The following is a 13740-nucleotide window of genomic DNA, read 5'->3' as shown; positions in this document are numbered from 1 at the left end:
ACATATTCATAGTGTGAGTGCTAAAAGATGCAAGGTTGATAATGATAGTCCCACATACTTGTGGCACTGCCGCCTTGGTCCTATCGGCGTAAAGTGCATGAAGAAACTCCATACTGATGAACTTGTGGAGTCTCTTGATTTTGAATCATTTGACACATGCGAGTTGTGCCTCATGGGCAAGATGACTAAGACACCATTCTCCGGAATAATGGAGCGAGCAACCAACTTATTGGAAATAATACATACCGATGTATTCGGTCCAATGAGTGTTGAAGCTCGCGGAGGCTATTGTTATGTTCTCACCCTCACTCATGATTTGAGTAGATATGGGTATGTCTACTTAATGAAGCACAAGTCTGAAACCTTTGAAATTTCAAGGAATTTCAAAATGAGGTGGAGAATCAACTTGACAAGAAAATAAACTTTCTACAATCTAATCGTGGAGGAGAATATTTGAGTCACGAGTTTGGCACGCACCTAAGGAAATGTGGAATTGTTTCACAACTCACGCCGCCTGGCACACCGCAGTGTAACGGTGTGTCTGAACGTCGTAATCGGACTTTATTGGATATGGTGCGATCTATGATGTCTCTTACCGATTTACCGCTATCATTTTGGGGATATGCATTGGAAACTGCCGCATTCACTTTAAATAGGGCACCATCTAAATCAGTTGAGACGACACCGTATGAATTATGGTTTGGCAAGAAACCGAAGCTGTCGTTTTTTGAAAGTTTGGGGCTGCGATGCTTATGTGAAGAAACTTCAACCAAAGAAGCTCGAACCCAAAGCGGAAAAATGTGTCTTCATAGGACACCCTAAGGAAACTATTGGGTACACCTTCTATCTTAGATCCGAAGGCAAGATCTTTGTTGCGAGGAACGGATACTTTCTGAAGAAAGAGTTTCTCTCGAAAGAAGTAAGTGGGAGGAAAATATAACTTGATGATGTAATTGTACCTCCTCTCGAACCGAAGACTAGCACAGTGCAAGAAAATGTTTCTGAGGCGCCTACACCGTCTAGAGATGAAGTTAATGATGATGATCATGACACTTCGAATCAAGTTGCTATTGAAACTCAAAGTTCGACAAGGGTACGTTCCGCACCTGAATGGTACGACAACCCGGTCGTGGAAATCATGTTGTTGGACCACAATGAACCTTCAAATTATGAAGAAGCGATGGCGGGCCCGGATTCCAACAAATGGCTTGAAGCCATGAAATCCGAGAGAAGATCCATGCATGAAAATAAAGTATGGACTTTGGTGGACTTTCCCGATGATCGGCGATACATAGAAAATAAATGGATCTTCAAGAAGAAGACTAACACGGATGGTAATGTGACCATCTATATGGCTCGACTTGTCGCTAAAGGTTATCGGCAAGTTCAATGGATTGACTATGATGAGACCTTCTCACCTGTAGCGATGCTGAAGTCGGTCTGAATCATATTAGCAATTGCCACATTCTATGATTATGAAATCTGGAAAATGGACGTCAAAACGGCATTCTTAAATGGCTTTCTTAAAGAAGAATTGTATCTGATACAGCCGTAAGGTTTTGTCGATCCTAGCAATGCTAACAAGGTATGCAAGCTCCAGTGCTCCATCTATAGGCTGGTGCAAGCATCTCGGAGTTGGAACATTCGCTTTGACGAGGTGATTGATACGACTCCAACGTATCTATAATTTTTGATGGTTTCACGCTATTATCTTGTCAAACTTTGGATGCTTGGCATGCTTTTTATATATTTTTCGGGACTAACTTATTAACTCAGTTCCTATTTTTTCCATGTTTTTGACCCCTTTCAGAGGAGATTTTGAAACGGACTCCAAACGGAATAAAATCACCGAAAAGAATTTTTCCATAACGGAAGAAGATCAGGAGACTTGAGAGCGAAGGAAGGGGGCCCAGGGGCCCCACAAGCCCCCACCCCGCGGCCAGGGGGGAGGCCGGGACCCACAGGCTTGTGGGCCCCCTGGGCGCCCTCTTCCCTAGGGGCTGCGCCTATATATTCCCTAAAAATACCAAAAAAATCAGGAGATCATCGAAAGTACTTTTTCGCCGCCGCAAGCTTCTGTCTCCGCAAGATCCCATCTGGGGCACGTTCTGGTGCCCTCCGAAGGGGGGATTCGGACATGGAGGGCTTCTTCATCAACACCATGACCTCTCCGATGATGCGTGAATAGTTCACCATACACCTACGGGTCCATAGCTAGTAACTAGATGGCTTCTTCTCTTTCTTGGATCTTCAATACGAAGTTCTCCATGATCTTCATGGAGATCAATCCGATGTAATCTTCTTTTGCGTTGTGTTTGTCGAGATCCGATGAATTGTGGATTTATGATCAGATTATCTATGAATCTTATTTGAGTTTCTTATAATCTGTCTTATGCATGATTTCATATCCTTGTAATTCTCTTCGAGTTGTGGGTTTTGTCTGGCCAACTAGATCTATGATTCTTGCAATGGGAGAAGTGCTTGGTTTTGAGTTCATACCGTGCGGTGACCTCACCCAGTGACAGAAGGGGTAGCGAGGCACGCATCATGTTGTTGGCATCAAGGGTAAAAAGATGGGGTTTTCATCATTGGTTTGAGATTATCCCTCTACATCATGTCATCTTGCTTAAGGTGTTACTCTGTTCGTCATGAACTCAATACACTAGATGCATGCTGGATAGCAGTCGATGTGTGGAGTAATAGTAGTAGATGCAGAAAGTATCGGTCTACTTGTCTCGGACATGATGCCGATATGTATGATCATTGCCCTAGATATAGTCATGACTTTGCGCGGTTCTATCAATTGCTCGACAGTAATTTGTTCACCCACCGTAATACTTGCTATTTTGAGAGAAGCCTCCAGTGAACACTATGGCCCCCGGGTCTATTCCACACCATATTTTCAGCCTTACACTTTTTTAATTCGTTGCACTTTCCGCCTTCATATCTCACTTTGCAAACAATCTTGACGGGATTGACAACCCCTTTATAGCGTTGGGTGCAAGCTCTTTTGTGTTTGTGCAGGTACTCTGGACTTGACGAGATTCTCCTACTAGATTGATACCTTGGTTCTCAAACTGAGGGAAGTACTTACTGCTCCTGTGCTACATCACCCTTTCCACTTCAAGGGAAAAACCGACGCAAAAGAAGAGAAGTAGCAAGAAAAATTCCTGGCGTTGCTAGGGAAGGACTTATGTTGCCGTAGCAGAAGAATCTCTGGCGCCGTTGCTGGGGAGGATCAAGTCAAGAACTCATCCAAGTTGGTGTCGCAAACTCATCTCTTGCATTTACTTTGTTTGCGAGTTGCCTCTCGTTTTCCTCTCCCCCACTTCACCAATTTGCCTTTTTCGTTTGCCTTTTCGTTCGCCCTTTTTTCTCGCTTGCTCTTTGCCCGCTTGCCTGCCTGCTAAAACCCGAATGGCCCAACCAAGGGATTTTGATGCTCACTATGCGAAGTTAGAAGAAATTGAAACTAGTGTTAAAGGCTTCATATCTACACAGTTTGAATACAAAAGTTACTTTCGTAGAGAGCTGAAGGAGCAAAATTCTTTTCTGGCTTTTATGAGTAGAGAAGTGGATGATATGGCCAAAGAATTCCTTGCGCTAAATTCTCAATTTGCTTGTCTTGAAAAGTTGGTTGGTCAGATTTCCGATAAGAAAGCTACTTTAGTCAATAAAATGGCTCCTAAACCTGAAACTCGTGATGAGAATCAAGAAGATCTTAAAGTGCTTGGTGTGACTCCCATTGAATCTTTGTTTTCTTGTGTCAAACCTAATGATTATGGGTCTGGCTATGAATCCACTTTGGTTGAAAAGTGCCCCAATGATTCGGATGCTAAAACCATTTAAAGTGGAGTAGAAGATGTTAAAACTTTGAGTAGTAATGAAATTACTACCATGTATTTCAAGGAATTCAATTATGATAGTTGCTCCTTGATTGAATGCATTTCTTTGATGCAATCCATGTTAAACTCTCCACACTCTTATAGCCAAAACAAGGCCTTGATTGACGTTTTTAATAGTAATCGAAACAAAGTGCTAAACGCATACTCCTAAGGGAAGGGTTGGTAGGTGTTAACCATCGCGCGATCCCGATCAATTACGCTCCGACTTCCTAACATAGCGGTTCACCATACGTGCATGTTACGGGAATCACTAACTTCAACACAAGTATTTCTAGATTCACAACACCCTACTAACATAACTCTTAATATTACCAAATCCACGTATCAAAACTAATTGAGAAAAATCAAATTTATTTCTACTCAACGCACATGAAGATGGAAGTTTTTGCATCCTCTTTGGGTACCTATCACGTTTGGGACTACTTTCATAGAACAATCCAACTACCAAGTCATGCACCGCCGTGCTCTAAAAGATCTAAGTGAAGCACATAGAGCAAAATTATCTAGCTCAAAAGATATAAGTGAAGTACGATGAGCATTCTAGCAAAATCACGATGAGTGCGTGTCTCTCCCAAAAGGTGTGCAGCAAGGATGATTGTGACACAACAAAAAAGAAAAGAATCCTACGATACAAGACGCTCCAAGAAAAACACATACCATGTGGTGAATAAAAATATAGCTCCAAGTAATGTTACCGATCGATTGAAGACGAAAGAGGGGATGCCTTCCCGGGGCATCCCCAAGCTTAGGCTTTTTGGTGTCCTTCAATTTGTCTTGGGATGCCTTGGGCATCCCCAAGCTTGAGCTCTTTCCACTCTTTATCCCTTTGTCCATGAGAACATGACCCAAAACTTGAAAACTTCACAACACAAAACTTAAACAGAAACTCGTGATATCATTTGCACAAGAAAACAAACTACCACCTTTTTAGGTACTATAGCAATCTTAGTTTCTATTTATATTGGTGTTAGATTACTGTATTCTCACTTTTCCATGGCTAGTACCCCCCGATACTATCCATAGTTTCATCAAAACAAGCAACCAACTCAACAAAAAACAGAATCTGTCAAAAACATACAAGTATGTAGCAATCTGTATACTTCGTATACTTCTGCTACCTCAAAAATTCTGACAAATTACGACTCACTGGGAAAAAGGCATATCAACCAGCAGCAAAAAAGAATCTGCTCAACAGCTCTTTCTGAATAAAAATGAAAAATAATCTCGTGAGCGAAAAGTTTTTGTCTTTTTCTAGCAGGATCAAACAACCATCACCAAGACTAGTCATAAAAGTTTTGCTTGGCTCAAACACAAAAATAAACACAAAAGACACAATCATAACAGAATTATGATGGTGTGGATGCGACAAAACAGAAAGCAAAAAGATAAATTCATTGGGTTGCCTCCCAACAAGCGCTATTGTTTAACGTCCTTAGCTAGGCATTGATAATTCAATGATGCTCACATAAAAGATAGCAATCGAACACGAAGAGAGCATCATGAAACATGTTACAAACATATCTAAGTCTAACATACTTCCGATCCATAGGCATTTTATAGGAAAACAGATTGTCAAGACAACCAATAGTTACCATATGCATGGAAGAAGAAAGAGATAATATCAATCTCAACATAATGAGAGGTAATTTCTAACATGAAAGTTTCTACCACAATATTTTCCTCTCTCATAGCAATTGCATGTGGGATCATATTCAAATTCAGCAATATAGCTATCACAAAGGATATTCTTTTCAAGATCCACATGCATGCAAAGTTGACGCTTTTCAAAAATAGTGGGATTATCATCAACTAAAGTCATGACTTCTCCAATCCCACTTTCAGTATTATTGCAAATATCATAATCACCATGAGGCTTAAATAAATTTTCAAGATCATAAGAAAAATTGTCACCCCAATCACGATCATTGCAACAATTAGTGGACATAGCAAAACTAGCATCCCCAAGCTTAGGGTTTTGCATATTTTTAGCATGATTGACACTAATAGGATTTATAGTGAAACCATTGCAATCATGCTTTTCATTCAAGGAGCCCTCGTGAATCACTTCATAAATTTCTTCATCACGATTTTCAGATTCACGCATCTCAAGCAAAACTCCATAGAGAAAGTCAAGTGCACTCAACTCACTAGCAATTGGATCAACATAATTGGATCTCTTAAAGAGATTAGCAAGTGGATGAGGATCCATATCAATAGATTTTCAGCAAGCGAAGATGCAAGCATATTGAAGGCACATAGCACACAAGCAAAGTAAAGGCAAACGAAAAAGGCAAATATTTTTGTAAATTTTTGTTTTTCAGAAGTGGGGGAGAGGAAAACGAGAGGCAAAAAAGTAAATGCAAGAGATGAGTTTGCGACACTTACTTGGATGAGTTCTTGACTTAATCCTCCCCTGCAACGGTGCCAGAAATTCTTCTGCTACGGCAACAGACAACAGCGCCAGAAATTGGCATGTTGACGGAGACTTGGCTTGCGCTGGTTTTTCCATTGAAGAGGAAAGGGTGCTGTAGCACAGGAGCAGTAAGTATTTCCCTCAGTTTGAGAACCAAGGTATCAATCCAGTAGGAGAATCGCGTCAAGTCTAGAGTACCTGCACAAACACAAAAGAGCTTGCACCCAACGCTATAAAGGGGTTGTCAATCCCTTCAAGATTGATTGCAAAGTGATATCTGAAGGCGAAAAGAGCAACAAAGTAAAAGTGTAAGGCTGAAAATATGATGTGAAGTAGACCCGGGGGCCATAGTGTTCACTAGAGGCTTCTCTCAAAATAGAAAATATTATGGTGGGTGAACAAATTACTGTCGAGCAATTGATAGAACCGCACAAAGTCATGACGATATCTAAGGCAATGATCATACACATAGGCATCACGTCCGAGACAAGTAGACCGATACTTTCTGCATCTACTACTATTACTCCACACATCGACCGCTATCCAGCATGCATCTAGTGTATTGAGTTCATGATGAATAGAGTAACGCCTGAAGCAAGATGACATGATGTAGAGGGATAAACTCAAACCAATTATGAAAACCCCATCTTTTTACCCTTGATAGCAACAACACGATGCGTGCCTCGCTACCCCTTCTGTCACTGGGTGAGGTCACCGCACGATATGAACCCAAAACCTAGCAGTTCTCCCATTGCAAGAATCATAGATCAAGTTGGCCAAACAAAACCCACAACTCGAAGAGAATTACAAGGATACGAAATCATGCATATAAGATATCAGAAGAAACTCAAATAAGATTCATAGATAATCGGATCATAAATCCACAATTCATCGGATCTCGACAAACACACCGCAAAAGAAGATTACATCGGATAGATCTCCATGAAGATCATGGAGAACTTTGTATTGAAGATCCAAGAGAAAGAAGAAGCCATCTAGCTACTAGCTATGGACCCGCAGGTCTATGGTGAACTACTCACGCATCATCGGAGAGGTCATGGTGTTGATGAAGAAGCCCTCCGTATCCAAATCTCCCCTCCGACAGGGCACGAGAACGTGCCCCAGATGGGAACTTGCGGAGACAGAAGCTTGCGGCGGCGGATAAGTATTTTCATTGATCTCCTCATTTTTTGTGGGATTTTAGGGAATTTATAGGCGAAGGAGCTAGGGCAGGGGAGGCCCAGGGAGCCCACAAGCCTGGGAGGCGCGGGCCCCCCTGGCCGTGCCATGAGGTCTTGTGGCCTCCCCCGGGACTCCATGCCTTGGTTCCCAAATTTTCTGCATATCTTCTGTTCCGGAAAAAATCTTTTCGGAAGTTTTATTCCGTTTGGACTCCGTTTAAAATCCTCCTCTAAAAAGGGTCAAAGCACGGAAAAAACAGGAACTGGCACTTGCCACTGAGTTAATAAGTTAGTCCCAAAAAAGATATAAAGGGCATACAAAACATCCAAAGTTTGACAAGATAATAGCATGAAACCATAAAAAATTATCGATACGTTGGAGACGTATCAGTCGGGCCCGATGACTCTATTCTGTGACCACACCGGGGCTATTGCTATTGCAAAAGAGCCCAAGTTTCACAAGAAGACCAAGCACATAAAGCGCCGGTTCAACTCCATATGTGGATACATCCAGGATGGAGATATAGATATTTGTAAAGTACATACAGATCTGAATGTCGCAGACCCGTTGACTAAACCTCTACCACGGGCAAAGCATGATCAGCACCAAAACTCTATGGGTGTTCGATTCATCACAATGTAACTAGATTATTGACTCTAGTGCAAGTGGGAGACTGTTGGAAATATGCCCTAGAGGCAATAATAAAGTGGTTATTATTATATTTCCTAGTTCATGATAATTGTCTATTATTCATGTTATAATTGTATTAACCGGAAACCGTACTACATGTGTGAATATATAGATCACAATGAGTCCCTAGTGAGCCTATAGTTGGCTAGCTCGTTGATAAATAGGTGATCATGGACATTGGATGTCATTGATAACGGAATCACATCATTGGGGAATGATGTGATGGACAAGACCCAATCTTAAGTGTAGCACTAGATCGTGTTGTTCGTCTGCTAAAGCTTTTCTAATGTCAAGTGTAATTTCCTTGGACCGTGAGATTGTGCAACTCCCGGATACCGTAGGAGTGCTTTGGGTGTACCAAATGTCACAACGTAACTGGGTGATTATAAAGGTGCACTACGGGTATCTCCGAAAGTGTCTGTTGGGTTGTACAAATCAAGTCAAGGATTTGTGACTCCGTGTGAGGAGAGGTATCTCTGGGCCCACTCGGTAATCCATCATCATATTGAGCTCAGTGTGACTAAGGAGTTAATCACTGGATGATGTGTTATGGAACTAGTAAAGAGACTTGCCGGTAACGAGATTGAACAAGGTATAGGAATACCGACGATAGACAAAGGGAATTGCATACGGGATTGATTGAATCCTTGACATCGTGGTTCATCCGATGAGATCATCGTGGAACATGTAGGAACCAACATGGATATCCAGACCCCGTTGTTGGTTATTGGCCGGAGAGATGTCTCGGTCATGTCTGCATGTCTCCCGAACCCGTAGGGTCTACACACTTAAGGTTCGATGATGCTAGAGTTGTAAAGAGAATGGTATGTGGTTACCGAAGGTACTTTGCAGTCCCGTATGAGATCACGGATGTCGCGAGGAGCTCCGGAATGGTCCGGAGGTAAAGATTGATATATAGGAAGTCATGCTTTGGTCAGCGGAAAAGTTTTGGGCTCATCGGTAGCGTACCGGGAGTGCCGGGAGGGTGCCGGAGGACCCCGGGGAGGGGTGTAACGACGAAAAGGGTGCATAGTCTGTTAGAGGAGGTGGACCAGCCCTTATTGGGATGGCCAAGGCCTTTCCTAAAGGCCTATGCGCATAGGGATAGAGGATATAAGGCAAAGGGCTTAAAAGGAAAAGGACGAAGAGTCCTACCAAGGTAGTCCACCTCCCTTCTGGGAGGTGGACACCTCCCTAGCTTCGGCCGAAGGTCCTCCTCCTTGGACGAGGGTCCAAGGCAGCCTCCCTCTCCCTCCTCCTATAGATAGTGGAGGGTTTTGGAGAAACACGATTCATCTCCCACGGCGTAGCCCTACTCCTCCTCCTCATCGTCCTCTGCAGCGCTTGGCAAAGCCCTGCCGGAGAACCTCATAGCTCCACCGCCACCACGCCGTCATGCCGCCGGAGCTCTCCATCAACTTCTCCTCTCTCATTGTAGGACCAAGAAGTAGGAGACATCACTGGGCTATATGTGTGTTGAACTCGGAGGTGCCATGATTCGACACATAGATCGGAATCCACCGCGATCTGAATTGATGCGAGTATGACTCCGTCAACCGCGTTCATAGTAACGCTTCCGCTTAGCGATCTTCAAAGATATGAATATGCTCTACAATCTCTCTCGTTGTTGATTTCTCCATATATAGATCCTTGTATGGCGTAGGAATTCTTTTGAAATTACTACAATCCCCAACATCCTCCAATTGGGTTTGGTGGAGGTGCTAGGTGGACTCCTCCTCCTAGTCGGATTCCTCCCCAGCTCATCAATTCGGGTGCATAGGCCCATAGGGGCTAGCCGACCAGCCCACTAGGGGCTGGTGCGCCACTTCTTAGGCCTATGTGGCCCCTGGGTGGGTGGCCCCTCCCGGTGAACCCCCGAGACCCATTCGTCACTCCTGGTACTTTACCGGCAGTCCCCTAAACCTTTCCAGAACCTGTATACCCCTTTTCTACATATGAATCTTCGTCTCTGGACCACTTCGGTACTCCTTGTGACGTCTGGGATCACATCCGGGACTCCAAAAAACTTTCGGTCACCAACATACGTAATTCAACTATATCGAAACGTCATCGAACCTTAAGGGTGCAGACCCTGCGGGTTCGAGAACTATGCATACATGACCGAGACAATCTCCGTTCAATAACAAACAGCAGGACCTAGATGCCCATATTGGCTCCTACATATTCTATGAAGATCTTTATTGTTTGAACCTCAATGTCAAGGATTTAGTTAATCCCATATGTTGTTCCCTTTGGCCATCGGTACGTTACTTGCCCGAGATTCCATCGTCGGTATCTACATACCTACTTCAATCTCGTTACCGGCAAGTCTCTTTACTCGTTCCGTAATACAAGGTTCCGTGACTAACTCCTTAGTCACATTGCTTGCAAGCTCATTGTGATGTTGTATTACTGAGTGGGCCCAGAGATACCTCTCCGTCATACGGTGTGACAAATCCCAATTTCGATTGATGCCAACCCAACAGACACCCTCGGAGATACATGTAGAGCACCTTTATAGTCACGCAGTTACGTTGTGACATTTGATACACAGAAGGTATTCCTCCGGTGTCCGGGAGTTGCATGATCTCATGCTCATAGGAACAAATACCAGACATGCAGAAAACAATAGCAATAAACTAACACGATCATATGCTACGGTCATAATTTGGGTCTTGTCCATCACATCATTCTCCTTATGATGTGATCCCGTTATCAAATGATAACTCTTGTCTATGGCCAGGAAACCTGGACCATCTTTGATCAACAAGCTAGTCCATTAGAAGCTTACTAGGGACAGTGTGTTGTCTATATATCCACACATGTCTCTGAGTTTCCAATCAATACAATTCTAGCAGGGATAATAAAAGATTATCTTGAACAAAGAAACATAATAATAATTATTTTATTGTTGCCTCTAGGGCATATTTCCAACACAATCCACATCTTATATAAGTGATAAAGGTGCGGCTGAGTTGGCCTCACACTGTATCTATAACTTGCATGAGTAATTTTGGTCATCTATACGGGCCATTCTATGCTATGGTGCATGCCCTCCTCTTTTATGTTATTCCTTTACAAGAGCCAAAGCAAAAAAGCATGTTGTTCCTAGTTGTATAGGGTTTGTGGTACCCATGGACTCTTGACATGATTTCCTTGAAATTCTTCATCGGGTGCCACCTACCAAATGGGAACGTCAATGATTCTACCATTTGTTCCCATGAGCAGTCGAGCTAGAATTCTAGGATATCCTCCGAAAGATAAAGGCAAGTTGTCCTTAGATTAGCGTGTCCTTAAAGACTCGAATTAGAGTTGTTTTGTTTTCATAAAACAAATGGCCCACTACCATCCTGTGGAACAACTATAATACCACTTCTGTTAACAAATATAAGATGTTCTAAGCTCTTCATAAACCATATGTAGGCACACATATTTTAGTGTGTTTGTATACTTATTTCAGTCTGTCTGTACTCAATATTGAAATATCCAAAACAGCTTATATTCGTGAACAGAGGGAGTAGCAATATTTCAACTATACTCTGTAAACCCATATAGCTAGTACGAAAATAGCAGTACAAAGCAATAACCCAAGTTACCATGCACAGACATTGGAGGGAAACACAAAATGTGACAGTCAAGTCCAGCTGTGATGGGTTGTCCTCATTATCTTTGCAATCAGTTCAAGTTGATCTGAACTTATAATTTTTGTTGTTTGATTCTCTACCAGGTTTAGATCTGTACAGTAGCATACCAATAGCTTTGGCATTTACGTACATCCTGGTGAAGCAAAAATCCAAATATCAATTCTTAATGAACATCAACTCGTATGTGACTTGCTGATGGATATGAATAGCATTTATCTGTTAAGCCTCCTAGAAATGCTCATGTACACAACATGGACCAGGTGGAGTCCAAACCACTAGTTATCAAATAATGGTATACGGTCGAGCTGAGATTTGTCATGCATATCAGTCTGTCTGTACAAATATAAGATATTCTAAGCTCTTCATAAACCATATGTAGACACACACATTTTAGTGTGTTTGTATACTTATTTCAGTCTGTCTGTACTCAATATTGAAATATCCAAAACAGCTTATATTCGTGAACAGAGGGAGTAGCAATATTTCAATTATACTCTGTAAACCCATATAGCTAGTACGAAAATAGCAGTACAAAGCAATAACCCAAGTTACCATGCACAGACATTGGAGGGAAACACAAAATGTGACAGTCAAGTCCAGCTGTGATGGGTTGTCCTCATTATCTTTGCAATCAGTTCAAGTTGATCTGAACTTATAATTTTGGTTGTTTGATTCTCTACCAGGTTTAGATCTGTACAGTAGCATACCAATAGCTTTGGCATTTACGTACATCCTGGTGAAGCAAAAATCCAAATATCAATTCGTAATGAACATCAACTCGTATGTGACTTGCTGATGGATATGAATAGCATTTATCTGTTAAGCCTCCTAGAAATGCTCATGTACACAACATGGACCAGGTGGAGTCCAAACCACTAGTTATCAAATAATGGTATACGGTCGAGCTGAGATTTGTCATGCATATCAATAATATCATCAAGTAGTATTACATATGTCCGTATGAACAAAACATAATTATCATGGACATTTCTAAGATCGATCCTGTACTCAATCCTAATTAATGAGAGGTGTCGTTAAAGAAAGAGAGGAAAGTAACCACTTGCTGCCGGGCCTTCTCTCCTCAGTGGGAAGCATGTGATGCATTCAAGATTCAACCATTCACAAAAACAAATGTCGTGATCTTTCCTACATGGCAGGTAATCGAGGTGATAATATTTTGTTATTGGCTTGTTGCACAGTGCGCTGTCCCACGTCTAGTCACTGGAGTTATGTATGTGATGCACTCAAGATTCAACCAATTCACAAAAAACAAATGTCGTGGTCCTTCCTACGGGGCAGCTAATCGAGGTGATAACATTTTGTTGTTGCACAGTGTGCTGTCCCACATCTAGTCACTGGAGTTAGTTGTTTAATTCGCAGTCCTGCAACATTTTGTAGTATTTGGAAAGAAATTTCGTACCATTTGCCAATGTCACACAGCAACTTTTGAAAATCCGCACTGGATGTACTGACATAAATACATAATATATCAATACACTTGCAATATTCATGAATGTACTGACATATACGGTTTTCCGACCTGCAAGTGGACATTCTGTAAGTGAAGTGCACATTGTCCCAATGGCTGTCAGTGCCTCGGTTTAACAATTTGATTAATTTAAAACCAACCATCGTGTTTATTTTGGCACTGTGTATGGCTGGCTGATCTCATGACGGCTTTTGCTTTCCGATTAAAATGATGCTCCATATAATCTCATCGGGTTTGTTGCTAACCGTTTATACCTTTGTTTGGTCTGGCAGCAAATTAAGTATGTAGTATATATGAATATTTTAATACGTTTGTTTGTTGCTAACCATTTATACGCTTGTTTTGGGTTTTTTTTGCAGATGTGGAAGTAAAGAAGGTTCTACTGCATTATTTCTATTTTTGCTAGACCATAACTAA

This window comes from Hordeum vulgare, chromosome 1H (genome assembly GCF_904849725.1).
Source record: "Hordeum vulgare subsp. vulgare chromosome 1H, MorexV3_pseudomolecules_assembly, whole genome shotgun sequence".
Classification (NCBI taxonomy): domain Eukaryota; kingdom Viridiplantae; phylum Streptophyta; class Magnoliopsida; order Poales; family Poaceae; genus Hordeum; species Hordeum vulgare.
This window is presented reverse-complemented; position numbering follows the sequence as displayed.